This window comes from Eschrichtius robustus, chromosome 1 (genome assembly GCF_028021215.1).
Source record: "Eschrichtius robustus isolate mEscRob2 chromosome 1, mEscRob2.pri, whole genome shotgun sequence".
NCBI lineage: Eukaryota > Metazoa > Chordata > Mammalia > Artiodactyla > Eschrichtiidae > Eschrichtius > Eschrichtius robustus.
The window spans coordinates 192329608-192342141 of record NC_090824.1 but is presented as its reverse complement, the minus strand read 5'-3'; the positions used below and the strand labels follow the sequence as shown (position 1 = coordinate 192342141).

Here is a 12534-nt window from a genome sequence, read left to right as displayed (position 1 = left end):
TCATTAGGTCCCACTTGTTTATTTTTGTTTTTATTTCCATTACTCTAGGAGGTGGATCAAAAAAGATCTTGCTGTGATTTATGTCAAAGGGTGTTCTTCCTATGTTTTCCTCTAAGAGTTTTATAGTGTCCAGTCTTACATTTAGGTCTCGAATCCATTTTGAGTTTATTTTTGTGTATGGTGTTAGGGAGTATTCTAATTTCATTCTTTTACATGTAGCTGTCCAGTTTTCCCAGCACCACTTATTGAAGAGACTGTCTTTTCTCCATTGTATATCTTTGCCTCCTTTGTCATAGATTAGTTGACCATAGGTGCGTGGGTTAATCTCTGGGCTTTCTATCTTGTTCCATTGATCTATGTTTCTGTTTTTGTGCCAGTACCATATTGTCTTGATTACTGTAGCTTTGTAGTAGAGTCTGAAGTCAGGGAGTCTGATTCCTCCAGCTCCATTTTTTCCCCTCAAGACTGCTTTGGCTATTCGGGGTCTTTTGTGTCTCCATACAGATTTTAAGATGATTTGTTCTAGCTCCGTAAAAAATGCCATTGGTAATTTGATAGGGATTGCATTGAATCTGTAGATTGCTTTGGGTAGTATAGTCATTTTCACAATGTTGATTCTTCCAATCCAAGAACATGGTATATCTCTCCATCTGTTGGTATCATCTTTAATTTCTTTCATCAGTGTCTTATAGTTTTCTGCATACAGGTCTTTTGTCTCCCTAGGTAGGTTTATTCCTAGGTATTTTATTCTTTTTGTTGCAATGGTAAATGGGAGTGTTTCCATAGTTTCTCTTTCAGATTCTTCATCATTAGTGTATAGGAATGCAAGAGATTTCTGTGCATTCATTTTGTATCCTGCAACTTTACCATATTCATTAATTGGCTCTAGCAGTTTTCTGGTGGCAGTTTTAGGATTCTCTATGTATAGTATCATGTCATCCGCAAACAGTGACAGCTTTACTTCTTCTTTTCCAATTTGTATTCCTTTTATTTCTTTTTCTTCTCTGATTGCCGTGGCTAGGACTTCCAGAACTATGTTGAATAATAGTGGTGAGAGTGGACATCCTTGTCTCGTTCCTGATCTTAGAGGAAATGCTTTCAGTTTTTCACCATTGAGAATGATGTTTGCTGTGGGTTTGTCATATATGGCCTTTATTATGTTGAGGTAGGTTCCCTCTATGCCCACTTTCTGGAGAGTTTTTATCAGAAATGGGTGTTGAATTTTGTCAAAAGCTTTTTCTGCATCTATTGAGATGATCATATGGTTTTTCTTCTTCAATTTGTTAATATGGTGTATCACATTGATTGACTTGCGTATATTGAAGAATCCTTGCATCCCTGGGATAAATCCCACTTGATCGTGGTGTATGATCCTTTTAATGTGTTGTTGGATTCTGTTTGCTAGTATTTTGTTGAGGATTTTTGCATCTATATTCATCAGTGATATTGGTCTGTAATTTTCTTTTTTTGTAGTGTCTTTGTCTGGTTTTGGTATCAGGGTGATGGTGGCCTCATAGAATGAGTTTGGGAGTGTTCCTTCCTCTGCAATCTTTTGGAAGAGTTTGAGAAGGATGGGTGTTAGCTCTTCTCTAAATGTTTGACAGAATTCACCTGTGAAGCCATCTGGTCCTGGACTTTTGTTTGTTGGAAGATTTTTAATCACAGTTTCAATTTCATTACTTGTGATTGGTCTGTTCATATTTTCTGTTTCTTCCTGGTTCAGTCTTGGAAGGTTATCCCTTTCTAAGAATTTGTCCATTTCTTCCAGGTTGTCCATTTTATTGGCATAAAGTTGCTTGTAGTAGTCTCTTAGGATGCTCTGTATTTCTGCGGTGTCTGTTGTAACTTCTCCTTTTTCATTTCTGATTTTATTGATTTGAGTCCTCTCCCTCTTTTTCTTGATGAGTCTGGCTAATGGCTTATCAATTTTGTTTATCTTCTCAAAGAACCAGCTTTTAGTTTTATTGATCTTTGCTATTGTTTTCTTTGTTTCTATTGCATTTAATTCTGCTCTGATCTTTATGATTTCTTTCCTTCTGCTAACTTTGGGATTTGTTTGTTCTTCTTTCTCTAGTTTCTTTAGGTGTAAGGTTCGATTGTTTACTTGAGATTTTTCTTGTTTCTTGAGGTAGGCTTGTATAGCTATAAACTTCCCTCTTAGAACTGCTTTTGCTGCATCCCATCGGTTTTGGGTCGTCGTGTTTTCATTGTCATTTGTCTCTAGGTATTTTTTGATTTCCTCTTTGATTTCTTCAGTGATCTCTTGGTTATTTAGTAACGTATTGTTTAGCCTCCATGTGTTTGTCTTTTTTACGTTTTTTTCCCTGTAATTCATTTCTAATCTCATAGCGTTGTGGTCAGAAAAGATGCTTGATATGATTTCAATTTTCTTAAATTTACTGAGGCTTGATTTGTGACCCAAGATGTGATCTATCCTGGAGAATGTTCCGTGCGCACTTGAGAAGAACGTGTAATCTGCTGTTTTTGGATGGAATGTCCTATATATATCTATTAAATCTATCTGGTCTATTGTGTCATTTAAAGCTTCTGTTTCCTTATTTATTTTCATTTTGGATGATCTGTCCATTGGTGTACGTGAGGTGTTAAAGTCCCCCACTATGATTGTGGTACTGTCGATTTCCTCTTTTATAGCTGTTAACAGTTGCCTTATGTATTGAGGTGCTCCTATGTTGGGTGCATATATATTTATAATTGTTATATCTTCTTCTTGGATTGATCCCTGGATCATTATGTAGTGTCCTTCCTTGTCTCTTGTAACATTCTTTATTTTAAAGTCTATTTTATCTGATATGAGTATAGCTACTCCAGCTTTCTTTTGATTTCCATTTGCATGGAATATCTTTTTCCATCCCCTCACTTTCAGTCTGTATGTGTCCCTAGGTCTAAAGTGGGTCTCTTGTAGACAGCATATATATGGGTCTTGTTTTTGTATCCATTCAGCCAGTCTATGTCTTTTGGTTGGAGCATTTAATCCATTCACGTTTAAGGTAATTATCAATATGTATGTTCCTATGACCATTTTCTTAATTGTTTTGGGTTTGTTTTTGTAGGTCCTTTTCTTCTCTTGTGTTTCCCACTTAGAGAAGTTCCTTTAGCATTTGTTGTAGAGCTGGTTTGGTGGTGCTGAATTCTCTTAGCTTTTGCTTGTCTGTAAAGCTTTTGATTTCTCCATCAAATCTAAATGAGATCCTTGCCGGGTAGAGTAATCTTGGTTGTAGTTTCTTCCCTTTCATCACTTTAAGTATATCATGCCACCCCCTTCTGGCTTGCAGAGTTTCTGCTGAGAAATCAGCTGTTAACCTTATGGGAGTTCCCTTGTATGTTATTTGTCGTTTTTCCCTTGCTGCTTTCAGTAATTTTTCTTTGTCTTTAATTTTTGCCACTTTGATTACTATGTGTCTCGGCGTGTTTCTCCTTGGGTTTATTCTGTATGGGACTCTCTGAGCTTCCTGGACTTGGGTGGCTATTTCCTTTCCCATGTTAGGGAAGTTTTCGACTATAATCTCTTCAAATATTTTCTCTGGTCCTTTCTCTCTCTCTTCTCCTTCTGGGACCCCTATAATGCGAATGTTGTTGCGTTTAGTGTTGTCCCAGAGGTCTCTTAGGCTGTCTTCATTTCTTCTCATTCTTTTTTCTTTAGTCTGTTCCGCAGCAGTGAATTCCACCATTCTGTCTTCCAGGTCACTTATCCGTTCTTCTGCCTCAGTTATTCTGCTATTGATTCCTTCTAGTGTAGTTTTCATTTCAGTTATTGTATTGGTCATCTCTGTTTGTTTGTTCTTTAATTCTTCTAGGTCTTTGTTAATCATTTCTTGCATCTTCTCAATCTTTGCCTCCATTCTTATTCCGAGGTCCTGGATCATCTTCACTATCATTATTCTGAATTCTTTTTCTGGAAGGTTGCCTATCTCCACTTCATTTAGTTGTTTTTCTGGGGTTTTTTCTTGTTCCTTCATCTGGTACATAGCCCTCTGCCTTTTCATCTTCTCTATCTTTCTATAACTGTGGTTTTTGGTCCACAGGCTGCAGGATTGTAGTTTTTCTTGCTTCTGCTGTCTGCCCTCTGGTGGTTGAGGCTATCTAAGAGGCTTGATGGGAGCCTCTGGTGGTGGGTAGAGCTGACTGTTCCTGCGGCAGTCAGAGCTCCTCAAAACCTTAATCCACTTGACTGTTGATGGGTGGGGCCGGGTTCCCTCCCTGTTGCTGTGGCTGTCAGAGCTCAGTAAAACCTTAATCCACTTGACTGTTGATGGGTGGGGCTGGGTTCCCTCCCTGTTGGTTGTTTTGCCTGAGGCACCCCAACACTGGAGCCTACCCGTGCTCTTTGGTGGGGTTAATGGCAGACTCTGGGAGGGCTCACGCCAAGGAGCACTTCCCAGAACCTCTGCTGCCAGTGTCCTTATCCCCACGGTGAAACAGAGCCACCACCCGCCTCTGCAGGAGACCCCCCAACACCAGCAGGTAGGTCTGGTTCAGTCTCCCCCAGGGTCACTGCTCCTTCCCCTGGGTCCCGATGCACACATTACTTTGTGTGTGCCCTCCAAGAGTGGGGTCTCTGTTTCCCCCAGTCCTGTCAAAGTCCTGCAATCAATTCCCACTAGGCTTCAAAGTCTGATTCTCTAGGAATTCCTCCTCCCGTTGCCGGACCCCCAGGTTGGGAAGCCTGACGTGGGGCTCAGAACCTTCACTCCAGTGGGTGGACTTCTGTGGTATAAGTGTTCGCCAGTCTGTGAGTCACCCACCCAGCAGTTATGGGATTTGATTTTACTCTGATTGCGCCCCTCCTACCGTCTCACTGTGGCTTCTCCTCTGTCCTTGGACGTGGGGTATCCTCCTTGGTGAAGTCCAGGGTCTTCCTGTCAATGATTGTCCAGCAGCCAGTTGTGATTCTGGTGCTCTCGCAAGAGGGAGTGAGAGCACGTCCTTCTACTCCGCCATCTTGGTACGATTAAATTTAATTTTCCTTCTTATTTATTTCTTACTTTTAAAATGTCCTTGGGACTTTCCTGGTGTTCCAGCTGGTAAGACTCTGCGCTCCTAACGCAGGGGGCCCAGGTTCGATCCCTGGTCAGGGAACTGGATCCCACATAATGCAACTAAAAAAAAAAAAGATCCTGCATGCTGCAACTAAGACCTGGCACACAGCAAAAATAAATAAACAAATCTTTTTAAAAATAAATAAAATAAAATGTCCTTACTTAGGACTCTGATTAATGTAATTTTAGGTAACAGAAGTATTTAGATGTGACTTTCAGAAAGAATGTAAATGAATTTGCAAATATAAACACAACTGCCATGAAAATGAAATTTCGGATCAGGCGTCAGTTACCCCAGAATCACTGCTCGGGATGTCCCTCCCTGCCCGGGTTGCCGTGTTGTCTGGCTGTGGACTGGGACGGACACACAGAGCGCTGCCCCCCAACCCCTGGTCCCCCCACCGTGCAAAATGAGTAAATGAATTCAATAGCACTCAGAGGGCACTTGGAATCCCACAGTTAACTTTGCAAAATAATACGATTTTTAAATGGAGTTAGCAAGTACCAGGCAGCCTTTGTTCACGGCCAGAAGGACATGAGCCTTCATTAACAGAAAACTTCTCATTCTCCAACAGAGTTTTTTCACTTAAAGTGACAGTTGAGTTGTACTAAGTAAGCTACAGAGATATCACAATCTGTGCCGTTTCTGAAAAGAATGATTCAGCCTCAAGCGACACTAAAAACAAGATTACAGAATTTGACAAATAGTCAATGATGTAACTGGGACTTGCTGAAGTGAAGAAGGGTCCCATTTGGATTTAATATGGCTGGGACTTCTGGAAACATGAAGCGCAAGGCTGCTGATGCTTTTCATGCTGAAGCTTTTAAACATGCTGACATGTAGCCAGGGATTGTTTTAATGTTCTTTTTTTCCAGGGCAGTATATTAACAATATGAAAGTGTTTGGAAATTAGGGAATCATAAATGACTGTGTTCCATTTTAATGACAGAAGAGTTACCCTAATCATAGATGACAATGAAATATATCATTACAAGTAGACTGATACGGGTTTTACGCTACCATTTTCAATCTAGACTGGACATCATACAGTAGTTTGAAAAAGTATATTAGAAACAGAAATAGAAAACATCCCTTCATCTTCTTCACAGCCCTCCTCTTTAGCTAGAAATAAAAATGGCAATGAGGGCTCTTCTGCCCCCAATGCATAATAAAGCAGATTATTCAAACCAAAGAACTTACACTTTCCATACTCTTCTTTTATTGTTGAATTAAACCTGGCATTAAAAAATTCTTTTAGAACAACAGAGTAACTTTAAAACAGACAGAAATCCACCCATAAGGCACCAACAACCTAAGGCCACAGATATTGTATCTTCACTTGTTTACTTACCGTGTTGATTCATAGAAATATTTCAGTTTTGACTTTTTTTTCCTTGATTACAAAAATAACACACGCTTGTAAAAAATCCAAACCATAAAAAAGCATAGACAGCTGAAAGGCCTCCATCATCCCACTCTTCAGAGGGTACCGTGTACATTCCTACAATCCTCATCCAAAGTATGAATGTGGTGTCAGGTTTGTCTCTCGTACGAAGACATCCTGTTCATACAGATCAGCCAACGTTCTTACCTGATTTATTCTGACAATTTCTTACAAGCACCTTGAGAAGAAACTTTGTCTTCCTATTTTTTATTACCTGTTGCACTTCACTGAGAGCTCTACACACGGTCGGGTTTCCATGAAGACACGTTGGGTGAGTGAATGGACATAGGTTTTTATTTTTCATCTTGACTTTGCCCTTAATTTATTGACATAATGGGCCTAGTACTAAACCTCCATCCTCAGGTCTTCTCACACCTAATTTGGAACGATTGATGTCAAAATGTTGCTGTAAATTTCTACCACTTAATAAAGTGCCCATGAAACAAACAAAAAAAAGGAAACCAAAACTGAATATAAATTTGAATATAATTCTCTTAATTCCCTAATACTTTTTTTCTTTTCATGCCATACTTTGACTCGCTAAAAGTTTATTAACCCACATACTATACTATAAAGCGATTTTTGGAAGTAGCTATTAATTGAAGGTCTTTTTTTTTTTTCTTTAACAAGAGAAAAATCACACAAAATTTAATACCATGTATACATGGGAGAGACCCAGGAAATCTGAGCAACTCCTAATTGACGGTCTTATTGAATAATTATACCCAGTTTTTCATGCTATTATTAGAGTTAAAAAAAGAAATTTATTTCCCTAACCAAGTCTTTCGAATCTGAGTAATCTGGCAAAGCGATAAAATTGTTTCTTTCTACATAATAATGGCAAGAAGACTACTCATGTTACTACTGCTGTCTACCACATATTTTGAAAAGATTTTGCAAATACTAAATACTCAGTCTTTCTTCCTCCATCCTTTATGGGACAGTTCACCAATACTGTATTAATTTGAAAAGTTCTGCAACCTAGGAATATACATAGACTGGTTGATTTTATAAAACCTTCAGTAAAAACAACAGTGGAGGCTGGATTTTGTTTCAAACAAAGTGATGAGGTTGGTTAAGACAAGAATGGGAAACAAGATAAGGAAAACCTGTAAAATGCTCGTAAATAGGAACAGAAGTGGACTGAAAAAGCAGAGTTTATTGTGGGATTGTTAACATAGCTCTTCGTAGTTATAATTAAGATTCCCCATAGTACAGTATCTTGAAAAATATGTATAAGCCTCTTTGTAGAGATCACGCTTTTCACAGTCTCATCTGTTTTATGGTAGGTACCACTTATTGGTAATTCATTAAAAATTCATTTATAGGTATGACCCAAGGTGTTGATGATCCTTAATTAGAAACATTCACCTGAGCACTTTGAATTTAACTCTGGGAAGAAGCAACTTAGGATCTTATTAAGTGGAGTCTTAGGTTTTGGTGCTAAGGATAGTTTAGTATCCTAGATTTAATTTGGAAATGATTTTACAGCCAGGATGCAGAATGGAGGTCAGGACCCAGGTGTACTCTCCTCCCTTTATGCTTTACCTGCCAAAGACCACCTAGTTCTTGGTGTCCTATGCCCAGGAGACCACACAGGGTGACCTAGTGAGAGTTATCAGATATTGACATAATCATTGCACGTCTGAATGCTCTTCAGAAAAGTGTAGTTGCAGTAAAGCCATTTTTAGAACCTGGGTTATGGTTTTTAATTCAGCTTCATAGTGATTAACTGAGAAAGTTTTATTACTATCAAACTATACTAGGTTTTTGAATCCTCTTGCATTCAGAGGAAATGACGTCTGCTTATCCAGTGCAAGAACCACTCTACTGCCCTTCGTTCACTCCACGTAGCACAAACTGCACTGCTGCTCTCGGGGCGCATCAGTGCTGCTGACCGGCTGGGATGGCCCGTGGGGATCAGAGCATCCCTGGGCGGGAGCCCTCCTTGGGTGGTGGTGCTCCAAACACTCGACTATGCTTCTGACACTTCATGTGACCTCACCCTCTCATAGGCTCTGCGGAACAGACCACCAAAACCTCTCCTTTTATTCCAGCAACTCTAGAGACACGTAGGGTCTATATTTGCCATTTTGGAATTCCTTTATTTTCCATTTTTATTGTATATCGTCACTCATTTCCTTGGATTTATTCCCCAAAAGTGAATAGCTGTTTTCTATCTGATCTCAAATAGACTTTAATATGTTTGCGAGTGGAATCTACATCTGATTTCTTATGTCTTGATAGTAACTTCTGCGTGTTCTGAGAACTCCCTGTAAGAACAAGGCTGAAACATCAGCTTGGATTCGAATACCCCTACGATGTTGATGATTTTAGTTCCATTTATGGGAGAGGAAACTGAGGCTGTGAGAAGTTAAGTAAACTTAAAGGAAACAACTAGTAAGTGGGAGAGCCGAGATTTAACCCCAGGCCTCTCCCACTCCAGAGCCATTACTTCATACCTTCTATGAGGACTATATGAAAAGAAAGAAAGGGGTCTCAGCTTTAAATTTCTATCTTAAAATTTAGCACTTTGGATTCTTTATAAATTCCACTGGGAAGGTGGCCATACTAATGATTTTAAATGACCGCTCAGTTGCTGTGTTGTATTCAGAATGAATTTCTAGGTAAAGCTTAGCTGTCCTTCAGTTTATTTACTAGCTTCAAGGGCAGGTCTTCCTTTGAAGACAGTGAGAATCAGTCCCGTCATAGTAGAGAGAAAAACAGAAGTGTGATCCCTTCCCTAGGGAAAGAGACTCTTCCAGTGCACAGAACCACAAAGAAAGAGTGTACAAGTTGCCCTGCGAGGAAGTAGTCTTCCAGCGTTGCATGTAAATTCAATTCTAGTTGAAGTGTTTGGCCATTGGAACCAGTTGATAAATGCTTTCATTCAAGAAATCCTTTTAGAAAATGAATATTCATTTGTTAACTAATCTGTTCAGATTTTTACATATCGGATCAGCTTAAAACAGGATAGACCTGCATAATACATGACAACAAAGTAATCTATAATGACTATTTAATGACATCAGATTCATAGCTTGTCTGTAACTGTTACCTAGGTGTTGTTGTTTGCCATTCTCCCTCTTTTTATGGAGGCCCAGTGACAGGTGGGTGATGTTGAATCTTGGTCATTCCATACGCAGAGCCCTGTGTGTTCAGCCCCTTCCCTAGCTGGTCTCATATTTCAGTGTGCACCAGAATTACCTGAGGTATTGGTTCAAAATTGCCAGATTTCTGGGTCCCATCCTCGGAGGTTAATTCAGTAGGTGTAGGGTAATCCCGGGAATCTGGATTTTGAACAAGCACCTGCAGGTGACTGGGGCAGGCTGTTCCCAGACCACCCTGGGAAGAGCAGTGCCATCCCAGCTCCGATGCTGACCGCTGGTTCGATCAGTCGCGATCGTACTGGCTGCACAGCCCTCCTGCACACGTCCGTCCTCCCCTGTTGCTAAGAGCGCCCTTTTCCTGTAGGCTGCCCTGCGTCTCTCCTGGAGCAAATGAGAAGATAACGTGTGTCAGCGGCTCTCATCCGATGACTCGCCGGGGCTTAAACTGATTCTTCCCTGTTGTGTTACACAAGGGCCCTGGTTTCAGACGAGCCCGCAGTGCCTCCCAGGACTTGAGTGGTTAACTGCCTCGTTTACCAAAGTGGAAGAGGAGCATTGCCAGACTTCAGCGCAAGTCTAGCAGGTGGAGCAATAAACAAATGTGTCGTTTTCTGGGAAGCTTTATCATCACTACAGAAAATGTCATCTCCGTTCTTGGCAAGCACTCGGCCAGGCTCCCCGATGGCATATTTGAAGCACGGAGCCAGCCAACTTGCGCACCAAACAGTGCGATACAGAAGACCCACTGGTCTTTGCCGCTTTTCCGATACTGGATAAGTCACGAGAGCACCAAACCGTTGGCAGTATTTTCACTGACCTCACAAACGTAGAAATCATCAGCAGGCGTGACGCTGCTGTTAGCCACGCTCGCGCTTATTACGCACCCACTGTGAGGCAGGAACGGGTGACAGAGACTAGTGAGGCGTGGCCCCTGACCTTCAGGAGCGCGCAGTCCAGCGGAGTGACAGACATGTAAACGGTGAGCCAGGACCTAGAACCGTCTCCAAGATAGAACAGAATAAACGTCAAGTGCCCATTATTCGTGGAGGGAGAAAGCACAGAGGCTGGAAATCCCAGTAAGAGAAGGGCTCACGGAACAGGTGACATCAGAACCAGACCTTGAAGGATGAGCAGTGTCCCAGATGCAAAGAGAATGGAAGAGGTTGACTTACAGAATAATTTCAATGCCGCTTCAGTGAAGTAAGACATTGCGTGAAAGCCTTTCGCCTCCAGAACTGTTGAAAGTCTATTCTAAGCGTTGGGCCATGAGTCCTCACCAACCCGTTCACCTTTAAGCGTTTAACTTCTTGAATATAAATGCCATTGCAATGGACCCAAACACAGTTTGCCCCAGGGGTTTTCAACCGGGGCTGTGCTTCTTAAAGCTGCCTCGGCCCCATCCCAGACTTAATGAACCAGAATCCTTCGGGTTGGGGCCAGAGAGAGTGGCAAGACTGTCCCTGCTTTGTCACTGGTCTTCCGTAAGCTCAGAAAAGGAACCTCCCCTTCCTCAAAATGACAACTCTATCCGCATAAGGAGCAAAGGGAAACGTGGAGACATTCGTTAAGAAGGAGTTTGTGGCTTTTGTTGATCTGTCTTCAGCCCACCACACCACGGATGGCAACCCACTGTGGATTAACTTGCAGGGACTCAGTTCTAAGTCCCGGTTACTGAATTCTCACCCAGCCTGCATTTCATAAACAGCCTGCATTTCATATGTTTATGTTCATAAACATAAACAGCCTCCTGTCAAAAGAGATGAGTTTCTGTCGCACAAGCAGGGCCACTATAGCATGACTGTGTGTTTTGCAGTGTTATGGGCACCCTTCCCCTTGTGGACGTTGTCGATTTGTTTATTTATCATGACAGTTTTCTGGCAGAGGCAAGTCACATGTCCCAAGGAAGGGGCAACTTTCTAATTTGCATCATGGCATGACGTGGGCTAGCCACAGCCCTGAACCTAGCAAACAGTGTTTTCTGTGTAGCCCGTCTCTTCTTCCCTTAGATCCCTGAATCGTGTGGCTGATCTGAAACGCTCACGAGTATCTTCAGGTAATGCCACATCTCTCCTATTTTCTTTCCCACTGCTGGGAAGCAGAATTGGATAATGAGTCCAAAATTGGTCAAATTGCATTCCTCGTAGCTTTTCTCCTGGACCTATCGTTGGTGCTAGTGATCTGCCAATTATTTTAATTCATTTCCACGAAGAGTTATTGACTCTCTCATACAAGGTATGCTGCAGAAATCTGAGAGACTCGGGAATTGACATTTGCTTGGATCGCTGCCCTAGAGGGGTTTATGCAGCTGATCATGGAATAGTTGCTGTCACCGTAGTACTAGGGACTGATGGTAAGCCCACAAAAAAACTAAGGATCTGTGTCAGCTTCCATTAAGAAAATGCCTCAAAATCCATAGACCTTTATTTAAAATTGAACTGAAAGCTGTCATCTACTGTGGCTGCCTTGAAGACATCTTTGTATGAGAGCGAGCCTGGCTGCATCTGTCCGGTTAAAGGCATCCTTAGAAGAGAGAGACGCTGCCTCTCGGAATTAGTCGGGTTTTCTCACCGACTGCTCCTTAGAGTCAAGTCTTCTGTTGTGCTGACTGTGTTTCCAGGTTCTTCTTTCTGGTGCTTCTGGCTCTTGGTTAGATTTTGACACTTCTCCATCATCAGCTCCTGGGATTTCTCAGAACCCTGGTGCCCCTGCATCCACCCTGTTCCTTTGATCACAGAGCACATCCAGTGTTGGTTATGTTATGCACATGTCTCCCCCAGCCTCTTCATCTCCCCCCGTGTGGAGGCAGCTTAGCCATCTACAGCTAAGTGCGGGCAAATCCTAAGTAGAAATGTGGACAGAAGCCCGGAGCAAGGGAGACAGTTGACAGCAGGGACCAAGACACGCAGGACATCCGGCCTAACC

The 12534-nt window shown here is 41.7% G+C and overlaps 1 protein-coding gene and 1 non-coding gene across 10 annotated transcripts in view; both read left to right on the top strand.

The window, feature by feature from the left end:
* The window catches only part of BEND7 (BEN domain containing 7), an 83272-nt gene that overhangs the window by 43900 nt on the left and 26838 nt on the right, over positions 1 to 12534 (top strand). The window lies entirely within an intron of this gene.
* Positions 5025 to 5097, top strand: TRNAR-CCU (transfer RNA arginine (anticodon CCU)). Its single transcript has one exon. It is a non-coding gene; the product is annotated as a tRNA-Arg (tRNA).